Raw genomic sequence first — 20427 nt, 5'->3', positions numbered from 1 at the left:
TTCATGTTAGAGAGTCTCTTTTTTTGTCACTTTCATATACTAATGGGAATTTTCATTATAGAACTTGGCTTGTATATTCCAACAATGGGCCTCCTCAAGTGCCCTAGGTCTTCGTGAGCAAGCAAGTTGGATGCACACCCACTAGTTTCTTTTGTTGAGCTTTCATACATTTATAGCTCTAGTGCATCCGTTGCATGGCAATCCCTACTCCTTGCATTAACATCAATCGGTGGGCATCTCCATAGCCCATTGATTAGCCTCGTTGATGTGAGACTTTCTCCTCTTTTGTCTTCTCCACATAACCCCCCTCATTATTTTCTATTCCACCTATAGTGCTATGTCCATGGCTCGCGCTCATATATTGCGTGAAAGTTTATAGGTTTGAGATTACTAAAGTATGAAACAATTGCTTGGCTTGTCATCGGGGTTGTGCATGATGAGAGCATTCTTGTGTGACGAAAATGAAACATGACTAAACCATATGATTTTGTGGGGATGAACTTTCTTTGGCCATGTTATTTTGAGAAGACATAATTGCTTTGTTAGTATGCTTGAAGTATTATTATTTTTATGTCAATATGAACTTTTGTCTTGAATCTTTCGGATCTGAATATTCATACCACAATTAAGAAGAATTACATTAAAATTATTCCAAGTAGAACTCCTTATCAAAAATTCCATTTTTATCATTTACCTACTCGAGGACGAGCAGGAATTAAGCTTGGGGATGCTTGATACGTCTCCAACGTATCTATAATTTTTGATTGCTCCATGCTATATTATCTATTGTTTTGGACATTATTGGGCTTTATTATCCACTTTTATATTATTTTTGGGACTAACCTATTAACCGGAGGCCCAGCCCAGAATTGCTTTTTTGCCTATTTTAGGGTTTCGAAGAAAAGGATTATCAAACGGAGTCCAAACGGAATGAAACCTTCGGGAAAATGATTTTCTCAATGAACAAGACCTGGGAGACTTGGACCCTGCGTCAAGAAAGAAAAGAGGAGGCCACGAGGTAGGAGGGCACGCCCACCCCCACCAGGCGCGCCCTCCACCCTCGTGGGCCCCCTATTGCTCCACCGATGTACTCCTTCCTCCTATATATATCCACGTACCCCCAAACGATCAGACAGGAGCCAAAACCCTAATTCCACCGCCGTAACTTTCTGTCTCCACGAGACCCCATCTTGGGGCCTATTCCAGAGCTCCGCCGGAGGGGGCATTGATCACGGAGGGCTTCTACATCAACACCATAGCCCCTCCGATGAAGTGTGAGTAGTTCACCTCAGACCTACGGGTCCATAGTTAGTAGCTAGATGGCTTTTTCTCTCTTTTTGGATCTCAATACAATGTTCTTCCCCTCTCTTGTGGAGATCTATTTGATGTAATCTTCTTTTTGCAGTGTGTTTGTTGAGACCGATGAATTGTGGGCTTATGATCAAGTCTATCTATGAATAATATTTGAATCTTTTCTGAATTCTTTTATGTATGATTGGTTATCTTTGCAAGTCTCTTCGAATTATCAGTTTGGTTTGGCCTACTAGATTGATCTTTCTTGCAATGGGAGAAGTGCTTAGCTTTGGTTTCAATCTTGTGGTGTCCTTTCCCGGTGATAGTAAGGGTAGCAAGGCACGTATTGTATTATTGCCATCGAGGATAACAAGATGGTTTTTTCTTCATATTGCATGAGTCTATCTCTCTACATCATGTCATCTTGCTTAAGGTGTTACTCTATTTTTAACTTAATACTCTAGATGCATGTTGGATAGCGGTCGATGAGTGGAGTAATAGTAGTAGATGCAGGCAGGAGTCGGTCTACTTGTCTCGGACGTGATGCCTATATACATGATCATACCTAGATATTCTCATAACTATGCTCAATTTTGTCAATTTCTCAACAGTAATTTGTTCACCCACCGTAGAATACTTATGCTCTTGAGAGAAGCCACTATTGAAACCTATGGCCCCTGGGTCTATCTTTATCATATTAATCTCCTACTACTTAGTTATTTCCTTTGCTATTTCCTTTGCCTTTATTTTACTTTGCATCTTTATCATAAAAATACCAAAAATATTATCTTATCATATCTAGCAGATCTCACTCTCGTAAGTGGCCCTATAGGGATTGACAACCCCTATTTGCGTTGGTTGCGAGGATTTATTTGTTTTGTGCAGGTGCGAGGGACTCGCACGTAGCCTCCTACTGGATTGGTACCTTGGTTCTCAAAAACTGAGGGAAATACTTACGCTACTTTGCTACATCATCCCTTCCTCTCGGGGAAAACCAACGCAGTGCTCAAGAGGTAGCATCGCTCAAGCCGAAGAGGTCGTTATGGAATCCCCCACGGTAGAGACGGTGCAGAAGGCTGCCGAGCCCACCCCGGCAGAGGATGAGGCTTGGGACCCGGCAACAACTGTTGTCGGGAAAATGGAGCCCCCTGCCCGGCAGACTTCCCCAGGTACCTGGCTGAACCCTTCTTTTCTTTTATACTCTGGTTTTCTCCAGCTGTTTCTTCATTCGCTTGAGATTTCTGTTTCTTCACTGCTTCCTAGCCCTCCCGCATGCAGCCCCCAAAACTGAAGAACGAGATTTGCTGGAGGTGGTGGCTGACATGAGGAGGTCTGTCGTGGATGAGGCCGTGAAGCTCGCAGCTGCTGAGGGGCGGGATCCCGCTGCCGGGGAAACACAAAGTTCCTTGGCAGTGGTGGAGCACTCTCTGGAGAGCATCCCGGTAGAGGAAGTGGTTATCTAGGCGAAGATTCCTCTTCAAACCGTGGGTCCACTCCCTTCTTCCGGGGACGTCGATGAGGCCCTGCCATCTTCCTTAAATGCATTGGCTATGGTGCTGCCACCGCCTAATATTGGAGCCCCGGGCCTATTTCTGACAGACGCAGAGCTCGACGAAGAGCTTCAGCGCCTTCTGGCACCGCTGCATCTGGGAGGCGGGGAGGCCAACAACTCAGCTGCCATCACCATGGATTTGTCCTTCATAGAGTCCATGGTGGCGGGCATGAAGGAAATGCAGGCCCGACTGTCGGTGTCCAAACCGGCGGATCTCGGGTAGGGGGTCCCGAACTATGCGTCTAGGCGGATGGTAACAGGAGGCAGGGGACACGATGTTTTACCCAGGTTCGGGCCCTCTTGATGGAGGTAAAACCCTACGTCCTGCTTGATTTATTCTTGATGATATGGGTATTACAAGAGTTGATCTACAACGAGATCTGAGAGGCTAAACCCTAGAAGCTAGCCTATGGTATGATTGTTTGTTGTCCTACGGACTTAAACCCTCCGGTTTATATAGACACCAGAGAGGGTTTGGGTTACACGAGGTCGGTTACAAAGGAGGAGATATACATATTCGTATTGCCTAGCTTTCCTTCCACGCCAAGTAGAGTCCCATCCGGACACGAGACGAAGTCTTCAATCTTGTATCTTTATAGTCTAACAGTCCGGTCAAAGGATATAGTCCGGCTGTCCGGAGACCCCCTAATCTAGGACTCCCACAGTAGCCCCTGAACCAGGCTTCAATGACGATGAGTCCGACGCACAGTGTTGTCTTCGGCATTGCAAGGCGGGTTCCTCCTCCGAATACATCACGGAAGAATTTGAATACACGGATAGTGTCCGACCCTGCAAAATAAGTTCCACATACCACCGTAGAGAGAATAATATTTCCAAAAATCTAATCTGCTGACACGTTTTGGCAACATGACATTATGCCATGGCCCGGTAATTATTTCGAACCGTTTCCTTTAACTAGCCCCGCACACAACGCGAGGCAGTTTCTTGACACGTCTTGTCAAAGCAGAGATCGTGTTCCCCTTATCACGTGATTCTCATCAATACGAGCATGGGTAACCCAACCGCGCCATCGATTATGGCTCTTGGGGGATAAGCGAGTTTTACCAGCCTGGTGGGGGCGCATAGTTTCGGCCGCCCTTATAAAGGGACAAGGTTTACCTTTTTCTACCCACGCCTTCTTCCTCCTTGCTCATCCACTCTTGCGCACTCGAGCTCCAACGCCCAAGCCCACATCCTCCCCCCCCCCCAACCTTCTCCAATCATGTCTGGAGCGGGAGGCAAATGGATGGCTTCCTCCTTTACGGAGGGACACATCAAGAAGCTGCGCGGAGCCGGATACTTGGCCGCGAATATCGCGCATCGGCTGCCCGCTGCGGGGCAGATCATTCCTACCCCTGAACCTCACAAGAGGGTAGTATTCCTCCACCACTTCCTCCGCGGACTGGGGTTTCCCCTCCATCCATTCGTCTATGGTCTCATGTTCTACTATGGGCTGGACTTTCATGATCTGGCCCCGAACTTCGTCCTCAACATTTCGGCGTTCATCGTCGTGTGTGAGGCTTTCCTCTGGATCTGGCCCCACTTTGGCCTATGGTTAAAGACCTTCAATATCAAGCCGAAGGTGGTGGGCGGCCAACAAGCAGAATGCAGCGGAGCCATGGTGGGCAAGATGCCCAACATTATATGGCTTGAAGGCTCCTTCGTGGAGACCATAAAGGGGTGGCAATCAGCATGGTTCTACATCACCGAGCCGCGCGACACCAAATGGGTGGCTGCCCCCCAGTTTTGATCCGGATTCCCCACACGGCTCACTTCCTGGAAAGAGAAGGGCTTGTCATGGGGTTCATCGGTGGAGCTGGACGGACTCCAGAAATGTATCCTGAACATGGCAAGCAAGAAGCTCAAGCTTGTCAACATAGTCCAGGTCATGCTCGTCCGTCGGATCCTCCCGTGCCAATAACGGGACTTCAACTTGTGGGAGTTCGACCCGTCTCGGCACCAGACTCTGAGAGAGCTCTTCGACACGATGCACAAGGACGTCTGGAAGGTGCTGTTCAAGGATGCAGAGGTCCCTTCCTCTCTCACCGAGGATCGCGGGTTAAGCGCGAAGCGCCGAGCGCATTCGGTGAGTTCCATACATCTGGTAGGATATCTATTTCCCCTAGCTTAACCATGTGCGGGGTCTGATCTCCATGCCTTTGACAGGACTGGGTGGAGACGTTGGGGCAGATTAACTGTCCGTCCCCTCTGCCCGAAGACACTGCGGACGCTCTCCTGATGGAGATGCTGACTCTGGCTCCTTACAAGGTGCCGGAGAAGACCAAGAAGGCCAAGGGAACCCGAAAGAGTTCCTGGCGCTAGGCATTATCGGACTTATCATCCAATAACTCCACGACACACTCCTCCCCCGAAGACGAGGAGGAAGATGAAGATGCTCCCCCTCCAGTCGGGGGAGACAAGAAAAGGAAGGCCGCCCCAACCGGGGAGGCCAAAGGGTCCAAGAAGGGAAGGACTCTCCTTCCGGACTTCTCCACCACCGCCGCCAAAGGCGAAGACGAGTGGCTGCTCGGGGCCAAGCCCCTGGCGAAGTCATAAGTATTTGGATGCCAGAGTAACTCATAGCATACCTTTGTCGCACTGCCTCTCCTAACGCCAAATTATGACCATGTAGACCGCCACGAGCCCGTATCGACATATCGTCGGACGACTCCCTGGGCTTGTCGGATATGGATAGCGATCCACTTCCGACCGCCACCTCCCCTTGCCCTACGGACAACACCGAGGTATTGTCTCAAGAGGCACCGGGTCGAGGGGAGACAGTCCTGGAGGCGCCTCAAGGCGACCTTCCGGACTCTGGGAGCTGAGGGAACAAGGCCCCCGAGGGCTTCGAGTTCGGCCCTCAGCCGAACACCGCGCTGGAACCTCCAGTGGTTCCAGACTCGGGCATGCGGCCTCCTTCCAAGAGGGGCAAGACGCCTGTGCGGGTGACCTCTATCCATCTAGAGGCACCGGACAATCTGCTGGGAGCGCTTCGCAGCGCTTCCATCGATGAAGGTTCGGTCCGCCAAGAGCGGACTGACTGAAGCCTGTGCCAGCCTTCTAATAGGCTTTGAGGTAAGTTTTTGAAATATGGGAAAAATATTACCGCATAGACAGTAGCCCCTGATGCTCTGTTCGGTGTTCACAAAGAATAGCCGAACAGAGGATCAAACAATATCACAGGAGTCTAACATAAGTATGTCAATATGCGTATGTAGGCTTCGCTGCTGGCATCTGCCGCACTGACTGCGGAGGTTGCCGCACTGAAGCAGGACCTTAAAGGGTCCAAGGACGAGCTCGGCCTTGCCAAGAGGCAGCTCGAGGAGAACAAAGGTAAGTAGTACCTAGTCTATGGATATATATAAAAAGAATGCGATTGCAAAATGACAGGATCATCGTAAATTTGCCAGGGGCCACGACCGAGGTGGCGACCCTGAAGCAAGCGCTATCCGAGGCCGAAAACAAAGCGGCCAAGGAGTGCACCTAGCGGGAAAGGCATGAGGCTCGGGTGGGCAAGGTGGAGCAAGAGCTCCACGCTCTCGTGACAAAGCACGTTGGAGCTTGACTTGAAGATGCGAGAGTCCGAGCTTGCTGCGGCCCTCGAGAGTGCAAAGAATGCCAAGGCGGAAGCCCAAAAGGCCCTCCAGGAGATTGATGTGATGAAGAAGATAGCGGCGGGTAAGGCATTCTATATGCAAAGCAAGCATGTGAAAGTAAATTACCTGTTACTTAACCGAATCCGGAGCTCTCCAGGAGCATTCGCAGATTTTCCCCGCAGCGTGTCGGATGCCGCACAGTTTTACCAAGCCGAGGAGGGAAGCTCAATGGAGAAGCTGTTCTGGTCTCAGTATACTAGGACCGAACACCCGATGCCTCTGAGCGACCAGCTGAAGCAACTGGTGGAGCTACACAAGGCGGTCGAATAGGCCATGAAGGGCTTTATAGTCCGGATATGGCCTGGCGACACCCTTCCCAACAGCTACTTCGGCCTGGTGAGGCGGCTTGTGGATGCCTTCCCACGGTTGGAAGTCATCAAGCGGTCCGTCTGCATCGAAGGTGCACGCCGGGCTTTCGCCCGTGTGAAGGTGCAATGGGCCAAGCTGGACGCCGTGAAGCTGATTAAGGAAGGGCCGCCGGAGGGCAAGGAGCATCGCCACCCCGAGATGTACTATGAGGGTGTCCTGAAGGGTGCTCATCTCATAGCGGACGAGTGTACAAAAGATATAGTATTCGAGTAAATTCACTCATGTAATCCTGTATTTATGAAAACTTGTTCATATGCGCTATGCAATGCTTGTTTGAATTTAAAATATTACCTTCCATTCGGCTGTTTATCAAATCTGAGAGATGGCTAGTCGTCGGCTCCTGCCCCATGCCACGAGTGTTGGGGTGTTCGGGATAAACCTGAGCACTCTTGTTCCCATTTTTGGGTCCTTCGAGGGAGGTGCTCAGCACAACGAACAAGGCAATCAGACTATAATGCGTTATCACTCTCACTTAGCCATAGAATTCTATAATTTTAAATTTTGGCGAAGCCCCTAGTATTTGGAAGGCCGAATCTGGGGCGCGATACATGCCTTAAGCCGGACAGGGCCGATTCCTCGCTCTAAGCAGTATAAGTCTTTAAGGACTCGAAAACCTCTCGAACAGCGACCAGTCTCTCGCCTTATCATGATAGTCAGTTTTAGCTTTCTCTACTGAGGTGCTTAGCCCAGAGAACCGGGGCACAATCGCAGTAGTTCTCCCAGTGCTACCTTAGCCGATATAGCGGAACGTAAGGTACCAAAACATGGGAGCCGGGCAAACCCAACTATTGACCCAAGACATGATTCGGAGCTAATGCATATAATGCTATAAGTTCGGGGTGCCGCACTATTGAAAGTGTCCGGACTTCTCACGCTGTATTGTGGGGTATGCTTAAGCCCCTAGAGTATTGGCCGTACCAGAGTGTACGAGTGCTGGATGTCATGAATGAACATATATATATATATATATATATATATATATATATATATATATATATATATATAAAGACGAATGCAATAATAGTCTTAATGCTATGCATTGTTTATTCAAAAAGGTGCGTTAAAGCAGAATGATACATACAGTGCAAATAAGCAAAAAGTAGGACTATGTCCCCTCCAAGGGCAAGCTGAGGAATAATATTAAGGCAAGTATTTAACTCGTTATCGTAATCCACCTGGGAATTCCGTGGTGTGATGTAGCTTTCTGCCTCCTTGGTTGCTGCATCATGTGTTCGACAATCATGCTGCCGGACAAGGTTTCCAGAGATTAATGTCCTGAAAGAGAGAAAAATAACAAAGCTGGAAGCCCCTAGTGCGGTTTAAGCCACGTCTTGGGGCATGCCGTAGTCGTACCCCCTCCCTACCTGTGCCCATGGTATTTTTAATGCATAGTTATGTACGCATGGCACGAGTTTCGCCATTTGGTTTGGGCCAGGGTGGGGGCCGCATTACTATGTGAGCTCGGAATGTGCCAGGCGGTCCTGTTGCCGATTACTCCGGGCGCGCTTGAAGGTGTTCGGGTCTTTAAACACCGAACTAGTGGATTGCCTTAAGAGGCTGCTTTGCGCTTCCGCTGCGAGGGCCGCAGTGTGCTCCTCCGTTCGGAGAGAGCGCTCTGTGTTTCCATTAACTCTAATAACCCCCTGAGGTCCTGGCATCTTGGGCTTGAGGTATGCATAATGCGGTACCGCATTGAATTTCACAAATGCGGTTCGCCCGAGCAGTGTGTGATAACCACTACGGAACGGGACTATATCGAAGATTAACTTTTCACTTCGGAAGTTATCCGGGGATCCGAAAACCACTTCCAGTGTGACTGAGCCTGTGCAATGGGCCTGTACACCTGGTATGACGCCTTTAAAGGTCGTTTTTGTGGGTTTCATCCTTGAGGGGTCTATACCCATTTTGCGCACCGTGTCCTGGTAAAGCAAGTTCAGGCTGCTGCCGCCATCCATAAGGACTCGAGTGAGGTGAAATCCATCAATGATTGGGTCTAAGACCAGTGCGGCGAATCCGCCATGACAGATACTAGTGGGGTGGTCCCTGCGATCGAAGGTGATCGGATAGGAGGACCATGGGTTGAACTTTGGGGCGACTGGCTCCAATGCATATACGTTCCTGAGCGCACACTTCCGCTCTCTCTTGGGGATGTGGGTTGCGTATATCATGTTCACCGTCCGCACTTGTGGGGGGAACCTCTTCTGTCCTTCGGTATTCGGCTACCGGGGCTCCTCCTCGTCATCGCTATGTGGCCCCTTATCTTTGTTTTCGGCAATTAACTTGCCGGCCTGCTTGAACACCCAACAATCCCTATTGGTGTGGTTGGCTGGCTTGTCGGGGGTGCCGTGTATTTGACACGAGCGATCGAGTATACGGTCCAAACTGGACGGGCCCGAAGTGCTTCTTTTAAATGGATTTTTCCGCTAACCGGGTTTAGAGCCTTTGAATCCGGCATTGGCTGTCGTATCCTCGGTATTGTCGCTGTTAATGCGGCGCTTATGTTTGTTGCGACGTGACCTGCTACTGCCGTCCTTGGTATCTGAAGTACCATGATTCTTTGATATGTTGTTACTACGAGCCAGCCAGCTGTCTTCTCCTGCGCAAAAGCGGGTCATGAGTGTCGTGAGGGCTGCCATAGATTTCGGCTTTTCCTGACCAAGGTGCCGGGCTAGCCACTTGTCACGGATGTTGTGCTTGAAAGCTGCTAGAGCCTCTGCATCCGGACAGTCGACGATTTGATTTTTCTTTGTTAGGAACCATGTCCAGAATTGCCTGGCCGATTCCTCTGGCTGCTGAATTATGTGGCTCAAGTCATCGGCATCTGGTGGTCGCACATAAGTGCCATGAAAGTTTTCAAGGAATGCGGCTTCCAGATCCTCCCAACAGCCAATGGACTCTGCTGGCAAGCTATTGAGCCAATGCCGAGCTGGTCCTTTGAGTTTGAGTGGGAGGTATTTAATGGCGTGTAGATCATCACCGCGTGCCATGTGGATATGCAGGAGGAAATCCTCGATCCATACCGCAGGATCTGTTGTGCCGTCGTATGATTCTATATTTACGGGTTTGAAACCCTCTAGGATTTGATGATCCATTACTTCGTCTGTGAAGCATAAGGGGTGTGCGGCGCCTCTGTACTGGGCTATATCGCGACGCAGCTCCAATGAGTCTTGCCCGCTGTGTTCGGCCTGGCCGGATTTACTTTTACTGTATCCGGCGTGACATTTATCGTCTCGCATAGTGGCGCGCCCTTGTGATCCGTAGATCGATCTTTCATGTTTTGCTTTGTCCTCTAATACGTCTCGCAGGTCTGGCATATTTCCCCATGCCTTTTTATTTGAATGGCGTCGGGGTGCAGGCTGAGCTTTTGGCTGGAATGCCTCTCTATCGCAGCCACGAGGTGGCCGATCAGCCGCGTCATACGCTTCTTCCTCCAGTCGGGGTAGCAACCTGCGTTTTGGGTAACTCTTGGAGGGGCATTCGAGTTTATATTCCTCGGCCGTGAGGACTTCAGTCCATCTGTCAGCTAGCAGATCTTGATCAGCTTGGAGCTGTTGCTGCTTTTTCTTAAGGCTATTTGCCGTGGCTATAAGCCGGCGCTTGAAGCGCTCTTGTTCGACGGGATCCTCTGGCACGACGAATTCATCATCGTCGAGGCTTACCTCGTCTTCGGAGGGAGGCATGTAATCATCCTCCTCCTCATCTGCCGCTCTCTCAGGAGGGTTGGCCTCTCCATCCTCCTGTCCTAAATCGTGTTGGAGGGGATTATTGCCATCTTTGGCACTTAGGGTTACACAAGGTTAGTTACAAAGGAGGAGATATACATATCCGTATTGCCTAGCTTGCCTTCCACGCCAAGTAGAGTCCCATCCGGACACGAGACAAAGTCTTCAATCTTGTATCTTCATAGTCTAACAGTCCGGCCAAAGGATATAGTCTGGCTGTCCGGAGACCCCCTAATCCAGGACTCCCACACCGACACTGTCTGAAGTGGCAAGAGCTTAAGGAAAAGCGCAAATCCGCCGGCAAGGTAGATCAGAAGTTGAAAGACAAGTGCCTGGAGCTGCGCGTATGGCTGATGTCTACTACACAACCTTCTTCTTGTAGACGTTGTTGGGCCTCCAAGTGTAGAGGTTTGTAGGACAGTAGCAAATTTCCCTCAAGTGGATGACCTAAGGTTTATGAATCCGTGGGAGGCGTAGGATGAAGATGGTCTCTCTCAAACAACCCTGCAACCAAATAACAAAGAGTCTCTTGTGTCGCCAACACACCCAACACAATGGTAAATTGTATAGGTGCACTATTTCGGCGAAGAGATGGTGATACAAGTGCAATATGGATGGTAGATACAGGTTTTCGTAATCTGAAAATATAAAAACAACAAGGTAACTAATGATAAAAGTGAGGGAAAACGGTATTGCAATGTGTTGAAACAAGGCCTAGGGTTCATACTTTCACTAGTGCAAGTTCTCTCAACAATAATAACATAATTGGATCATATAACTATTCCTTAGCATGCAACAAAGAGTCACTCCAAAGTCACTAATAGCGGAGAACAAATGAAGAGATTATTGTAGGGTATGAAACCACGTGAAAGTTATCCTTTCTGATCGATCTATTCAAGAGTCTGTAGTAAAATAACACGAAGCTATTCTTTCCGTTCAATCTATCCTAGAGTTCATACTAGAATAACACCTTAAGACACAAATCAACCAAAACCCTAATGCCACTTAGATACTCCAATGTCACCTCAAGTATCCGTGGGTATGATTATACGATATGCATCACACAATCTCAGATTCATCTATTCAACCAACACAAAGAACTTCAAAGAGTGACCCAAAGTTTCTACCGGAGAGTCAAGACGAAAACGTGTGCCAACCCCTATGCATAAGTTCACAAGGTCAGAGAAACCGCAAGTTGATCACCAAAACATAGATCAAGTAGATCACGTGAATATCCCATTGTCACCACACATAAGCACATGCAAGACATACATCAAGTGTTCTCAAATCCTTAAAGACTCAATCCGATAAGATAACTTCAAAGGGAAAACTCAATCCATTACAAGAGAGTAGAGGGGGAGAAACATCATAAGATCCAACTATAATAGCAAAGCTCGCAATACATCAAGATCGTGCCGAATCAAGAACACGAGAGAGAGAGAGAGAGAGAGAGATCAAGCACATAGCTATTGGTACATACCCTCAGCCCCGAGGGTGAACTACTCCCTCCTCGTCATGGAGAGCGTTAGGATGATGAATATGGCGAGAGGGATTCCCCCCTCCAGCAGGGCGCCGGAATGGGTCTAGATTGGTTTTCGGTGGCTACGGAGGCTTGCAGCGGCGGAACTCCCAATCTAGGTTTCTTTCTAGAACTTTGGGGATATATAAGAGGTGTTGGCGTCAGGAACAAGTCAGGAGGGTCCACGAGGCGGCCATGAGGTAGGGGCGCGCCCAGGGGGGTAGGGCGTGCCCCCACCCTCATGGTAGCCTCGGGACTCTTCTGGTCCATCTTTGGTACTCCGTGGGCTTCTTCTGGTCCAAAAAAACTCCATAAATTTTCGGGTCAATTGGACTCCGTTTGATATTCCTTTTCTGCGATACTCAAAAACAAGGAAAAAAATAGAAACTGGCATTGGGCTCTAGGTTAATAGGTTAGTCCCAAAAATCATATAAAATAGCATATAAATGCATATAAAACATCCTAGATGGATAATATAATAGCATGGAACAATAAAAAATTATAGATACGTTGGAGACGTATCAAGCATCCCCAAGCTTAATTCCTGCTCGTCCTCGAGTAGGTAAGTGATAAAAACAGAATTTTTGATGTAGAGTGCTACCTAACATATTCATCAATGTAATCTTCTTTATTGTGGCAAGGATATTCAGATATGAAAGATTCAAGACAAAAGTTTAATATTGACATAAAAACAATAATACTTCAAGCATACTGACCAAGCAATTATGTCTTCTCAAAATAACATAGCCAAAGAAAGCTCATCCCTACAAAATCATATAGTTTGGCCATGCTTCATTTTCGTCACACAAAATGCTCCCATCATGCACAACCTCGATGACAAGGCAAGCAATTGTTTCATACTTTAGTATTCTCAAACTTTTTCAACTTTCACGCAATACATGCGCGCGGGCCATGTACATAGCACTATGGGTGGAATAGAATATGATGATGGAGGTTGTGTGGAGAAGACAAAAAGGAGAAAGTCTCACATTGATGTGGCTAATCAATGGGCTATGGAGATGCCCATCAATTGATGTCAATGCGAGGAGTAGGGAGTTCCATGCAACGGATGCACTAGAGCTATAAATGTATGAAATCTCAACAAAAGAAACTAAGTGGGTGTGCATCCAACTTGCTTGCTCATGAAGACCTGGGGAATTTTGAGGAAGCCCATTGTTGGAATATACAAGCCAAGTTCTATAATGAAAATCCCCACTAGTATATGAAGGTGACAACATAGGAGACTCTCTATCATGAAGATCATGGTGCTACTTTGAAGCACAAGTGTGGTAAAAGGATAGTAGCATTGTCCCTTCTCTCTTTTTCTCTCATTTTTTGTTTTTTGTTTTTTTGGGTCTTCTCTTTTTTTGGCCTTTCTCCTTTTTTTATTTCCTCACACGAGACAATGCTCTAATAATGATGATCATCACACTTCTATTTATTTACAACTCAAAAATTACAACTCGATACTAGAACAAAGTATGACTCTATATGAATGCTTCCGGCGGTGTACCGGGATGTGCAATGGTTCAAGAGTGACATGTATAAAAAATTATGAGCGGTGACTTTGCCACAAATACGATGTCAACTACATGATCATCCAAGGCAATGTGACAATAATGAAACGTGTCATAATAAACGGAACGGTGGAAAGTTGCATGGCAATATATCTCGGAATGGCTACGGAAATGCCATAATAGGTAGGTATGGTGGCTGTTTTGAGGAAGATATAAGGAGGCTTAAGTGTGATAGAGCATATCATATCATGGGGTTTGGATGCACCGGCGAAGTTTGCACCAACTCTCGAGGTGAGAAAGGGCAATGCACAGTACCGAAGAGGCTAGCAATGATGGAAGGGTGAGAGTGCGTATAATCCATGGACTCAACATTAGTCATAAAGAACTCACATACTTATTGCAAAAATCTACAGGTCATCAAAAACCAAGCACTACGCGCATGCTCCTAGGGGGATAAATTGGTAGGAAAAGACTATCGCTCGTCCCCGACCGCCACTCATAAGGAGGACAATCAAAGAAACACCTCATGCTTCAAATTGGTTACACAACGGTTACCATACGTGCATGCTACGGGAGTTGCAAACCTCAACATAAGTATTTCTCAAATTCACAAATACTCCACTATCATGACTCTAATATCACCATCTTCATATCTCAAAACAATCATCAAGTATGAAACTTCTCATAGTATTCAATGCACTATATATGAAAGTTTTTATTATACCCATCTTGGATGCCTATCATATTAGGACTAATATCATAGCCACAACAAATTACCATGCTATTCTAAAAGACTCTCAAAATAATATAAGTGAAGCATGAGAGATCAATAATTTCTATAAAATAAAACTACCGTCGTGCTCTAAAAGATATAAGTGAAGCACTAGAGCAAACAACAAACTACTTCAAAAGATATAAGTGAAGATCAATGAGTAGTTGAATAATTATGTAACTATGTGAAGACTCTCTAACATTTAATAATTTCAGATCTTGGGATATTATTCAAATAGCAAGCGAAATAAAATAAAATAAAATGACGCCCCAAGCAAAACACATATCATGTGGTGAATAAAAATATAGCTCCAAGTAAAGTTACCTATGAACGAAGATGAAAGAGGGGATGCCATCCGGGGCACCCCCAAGCTTAGGCTCTTGGTTGTCCTTGAATATTACCTTGGGGTGCCTTGGGCATCCCCAAGCTTAGGATCTTGCCACTCGTTATTCCATAGTCCATCGAATCTTTATCCAAAACTTGAAAACTTCACAACACAAAACTTAACAGAAAACTCGTAAGCTCTGTTAGTATAAGAAAATAAATCACCACTTAGGTACTGTTGTGAACTCATTCTAAATTCATATTGGTGTAATATCTATTGTATTCCAACTTCTCTATGGTTCATAACCACCGATACTACTTATAGATTCATCAAAATAAGCAAACAACAGAATGAAAACAGAATCTATCAAAAACAAAACAGTCTATGGTAATCTGGAGATTTTGAATACTTTTGTAACTCCAAAATTTCTGAAAAATTAGGACGACTAGGATAAAAAGTATATTGATCAACTGCAGTTGGAATTGGTATTTTATCGCTCTCTGGTAAAAAATGATAATTATTTTCGTGAGTGCATACTTTCTATTTTTATTAGCAAGATCAAACAACAATCACCAACGAGGATCCTAAAGGCTTTTCTTGGCACTTCATTGAAACAAAAGCTATAAAACATGATTAATACATTAGCTTAATCATGGGGACACACAAAAATAGTAGGGGTGAATGTTGGGTTCTCTCCCAACAAGCGCTTTTCTTTATTGCCTTTTTAGCTAGGCATGATAATTTCAATGATGCTCACATAGAAGATAAGAATTGAAACATAACTGGAGCATCATGAAGCATATGACAAGCACATTTAATTCTGACCCACTTCCTATGCATAGGGATTTTGTGAGCAAAGAACTTGTGGGAACAAGAATCATCTTGCATAGGAAGGTAAAACAATGTTAACTTCAAGATTTTCAACACATAGAGAGGAAACTTGATATCATTGTAATTTCTACAAGCATATATTCCTCCCTCATAATAATTTTTTTAGTAGCATCATGAATGAATTCAACAATATAACCATCACATAAAGCATTCTTTTCATGATCTACATTCTACCAGCATAGAATTTTTATTACTCTCCACATAAGCAAATTTCTTCTCATGAATAGTAGTGGGAGAAAACTCAACAAAATAACTATCATGTGAGGCATAATCCAATTGAAAGTTAAAATCATGATGACAAGTTTCATGGATATCATTATTATTTATAGCATATATGTTATCACAATAATCATCATAGATAGGAGGGATAATTTCATCATAATAAATTTGCTCATCAAAACTTGGGGGACAAAATATATCATCTTCATAAAACATAGCATCCCCAAGCTTGTGGCTTTGCATATCATTAGCATCATGGATATTCAAAGAACTCATACTAACAACATTGCAATCATGCTCATCATCCAAAGATTTAGTGCAAAACATTTTAATACATTCTTCTTTTAACACTTTGTCACAATTATCAGAATCCTTATTTTCACGAAAGACATTAAAAATATGAAGCATATGAGGCAACCTTAATTCCATTTTTTGTAGTTTTCTTTTATAGACTAAACTAGTGATAAAACAAGAAACTAAAAGATTCGATTGCAAGATCTAAAGATATACCTTCAAGCGCTAACCTCCTCGGAAACGGCGTCAGGAAAGAGCTTGATGTCTACTACACAATCTTCTTGTAGACGTTGTTGGGCCTCCAAGTGCAGAGATTTGTAGGACAGTAGCAAATTTCCCTCAAGTGGATGACCTAAGGTTTATCAATCCGTGGGAGGCGTAGGATGAAGATGGTCTATCTCAAACAACCCTGCAACCAAATAACAAAGAGTCTTGTGTCCTCAACATACCCAATACAATGGTAAATTGTATAGGTGCACTAGTTCTGCGAAGAGATGGTGATACAAGTGCAATATGGATGGTACATATAGGTTTTTGTAATCTGAAAATAAAAAAAACAGCAATGTAACTAGTAATAAAAGTGAGCGAAAACGGTACTGCAATGTGTTGAAACAAGGCCTAGGGTTCATACTTTCACTAGTGCAAGTTCTCCCAATAATAATAACATAATTGGATCATATAACTATCCCTCAAAATGCAACAAAGAGTCACTCCAAAGTCACTAATAGCGGAGAACAAACGAAGAGATTATTGTAGGGTACGAAACCACCTCAAATTTATCCTTTCTGATTGGTCTATTCAAGAGTCTGTAGTAAAATAACACGGAGTTCAATCTATCCTAGAGTTCGTACTAGAATAACACCTTAAGACACAAATCAACCAAAACCCTAATGTCACCTCAAGTATCCGTGGGTATGATTATACGATATGCATCACACAATCTCAGATTCATCTATTCAACCAACACAAAGAACTTCAAAGAGTACCCCAAAGTTTCTACCGGAGAGTCAAGACGAAAACGTGTGCCAACCCCTATGCATAAGCTCACAAGGTCACAGAACCTGCAAGTTGATCACTAAAACATACATCAAGTAGATCACGTGAATATCCCATTATCACCACATATAAGCACATGCAAGACATACATCAATTGTTCTCAAATCCTTAAAGACTCAATCTAATAAGATAACTTCAAAGGGAAAACTCAATCCATTACAAGAGAGTAGAGGGGAAGAAACATCATAAGATCCAACTATAATAGCAAAGCTCGCGATACATCAAGATCATGCCGAATCAAGAACACGAGAAAGAGAGAGAGAGAGAGAGAGAGAGAGAGAGAGAGAGAGAAGAGAGAGAGAGAGATAAACACATAGCTACTGGTACATACCCTCAGCCCAAGGGTGAACTACTCCCTCCTCATCATGGAGAGCGCCCATATGATGAAGATGGCCATCGGAGAGGGATTCCCCCCTCCTGCAGGGTGCCGGAACGGGTCTAGATTGGTTTTCGGTGGCTACAGAGGCTTGCGGCGGTGGATCTCCTGATCTAGGTTTCTTTCTAGAACTTTGGGGATATATAAGAGGCGTTGGCGTCAGGAACAAGTCAGAGGGGTCCATGAGGCGGCCACGAGGTAGGGGGCGCGCCCAAGGGTGTAGGGCGCCCCCACCCTCGTGGTGGCCTGGGGACTCTTCTGGTCCATCTCCGGTACTCCGTGGGCTTCTTCTGGTCCAAAAACAATCTCCGTAAATTTTCGGGTCAATTGGAATCCGTTTGATATTCCTTTTCTATGATGCTCAAAAACAAGGAAAAACAGAAACTAGTAGTAGGCTCTAGGTTAATAGGCTAGTCCCAAAAATCATATAAAATAGCATATAAATGCATATAAACATCCTAGATGGATAATATAATAGCATGGAACAATCAAAAATTATAGATACATTGGAGACGTATCAATGGCATGACAAACAGTTCAAGGCGCTCATGAGGCAACAAGAGACCCTCCATATGACAAGGTAGGATGTCACGGCTCGTGAGACACGCTTGGCAGATCGCAAGGCATCTTTGGACGCCAGGCAGCGAGAGATCTCCCTTCGGGAGGAGAACCTTGAAGCTACCCTGCGCACCAAAGACAAAGATTTGGAGGCCCTGGTGCAACAACGAACCAAGGAGTTGGAGGCGAAGCATAAGGTTGCTCTAGACACCCTTGCCACTGACCATGTTGCCCAGCTGAAGAAGCTTGTTGAAGATTTGGACGCTGATAACCCACAAGTATAGGGGATCAATTGTAGCCTCTTTCGATAAGTAAGAGTGTCGAACCCAACGAGGAGCTAAAGGTAGAACAAATATTCCCTCAAGTTCTATCGACCACCGATACAACTCTACGCACGCTTAACATTCGCTTTACCTAGAACAAGTGTGAAACTAGAAGTATTTTGTAGGTGTTTTTGGATAGGTTTGCAAGATAATAAAGAGTGCGTAAATAAAAAGTAGGTGATGTGTAGATAAAGACACAACTAAGTTAGTTTTAGTAGAGAGCTTGTTGTCACACAAGAAAGTTATTTGTCCCTAGGCAATCGATAACTAGACCGGTAATCACTATTGAAATTTTATTTGAGTGAGAGGCGTAAGCTAACATACTTTCTCTTCTTGGATCATATGCACTTATGATTGGAACTCTAGAAAGCATCCGCAACTACTAAAGATCACTAAGGTAAAACCCAACCATAGCATTATAAGGCATCAAGTCCTCTTTATTCCCATACACAAAAAACCAACTTACTCGGGTCTGTGTTTCTATCACTCATGCCACCCACCATAAGCAAATCATGAACATATTGCAAACCCTACAGAGGGGATCCCTCACGCTTGTGCGACACGGAGAGCACCATAGGACAACTCCAATAATAAAACATGCAACTCAAACCAATCACGATCATCAATTAACCCATAGGATAAAACGGATCTACTCAAACATCATAGGATAGCCATACACCATTGGGAAATAATATATAGTGTTGAGCACCATGTTTAAGTAAAGATTACAACGGGTAAAAGAGGGGTTACACCGCTGCATAGAGGGGGGAAGAGTTGGTGATGACGGTGGTGAAGTTGTTGGTGTAGATTGCGGTGATGATGATGGCCCCGGCGGTGTTCCGGCGCCACCGGAAGAGAGGGGGAGAGAGCCCCCCTTCTTCTTCTTCTTGATCTTCTCCTTAGATGGGAGAAGGGTTTCCCCTCTGGTCCATGGCCTCCATGGAAGCAGAGGGGCGAGAGCCCCTCTGGGATTGGATCTGTCTCTCTGTCTCTCTCTCTATTTCTGCGTTCCAGATTCTGCCCTTTCACCGTTTCTTATATTCCCGGAGATCCATAACTCCGATTGGGCTGAAATTTGGACACGATTTCTATCCAGATATTAGCTTTCTTGCGGCGATAGAAGGGCATCAACCACCTTACAGGGTGGCCACGAGAGCCCAGGGCGCGCCTGACCCCCTCGAGCGCGCCCCTGCCTCGTGGCACCCTCGGGCATCGTCTCGCGTTGATTTTTCTTCCCAAAAATCACATATATTCCAAAAAAATCTCCGTCAGTTTTTACCCCGTTTGGACTCCGTTTGATATGGATTTACTGCGAAACAAAAAACATGCAACAAACACGAACTGGCACCAGGCACTGAATCAATATGTTAGTCCAAAAAATAGTATAAAAAGTTGCCAAAAGTATATGAAAGTTTTAGAATATTGGCATGGAACAATCAAAAATTATAGATACGACGGAGACGTATCAGACGCCGTGTCTTCCGCCAAGGCTGAGCTCGACCGGCAGGTGGCCAAACTGACAAAGACCTTGCCGAGAGCGCCAAGTAGGTGGAGGCACTCAAAGAAGAAGCACGGCAGGCAGAGCTGCACCTGGCCGATGTTCACTCACAGCTCTCCTCCAAGACCCAAAACCTTGAGACCGCCAACGCAAACATATCTGACATGAAGGCAAGGATCGGCTCACTGGAGCAGTTGATGGAGTCCCTTGAGTCCCGGCAACAATTGCTATCCAAGGATTTGGAAACCGCCAAGCGTCTCCGGAAAGATGTAGAGGACAGGCTGAAGAATCAGGTCGAGATGAACAACCTCTGGATCAAGAGCCGAGTTGACATTGCAGAACGTCTTGGCGCCCAAGCTGCGGCGATGGGCATGGACGACCCAGTCTACTCAGCCAGCGAGCAGGAGGTCCCGAGTGTCAAGCTGGGGCTCTTCTTCAACAAGTTGGTCGACAAGCTGAAGGTACATGAAGAGGGGAGGGCCGAGCA

This window comes from Triticum dicoccoides, chromosome 3A, assembly GCF_002162155.2.
Source record: "Triticum dicoccoides isolate Atlit2015 ecotype Zavitan chromosome 3A, WEW_v2.0, whole genome shotgun sequence".
Classification (NCBI taxonomy): domain Eukaryota; kingdom Viridiplantae; phylum Streptophyta; class Magnoliopsida; order Poales; family Poaceae; genus Triticum; species Triticum dicoccoides.
This window is presented reverse-complemented; position numbering follows the sequence as displayed.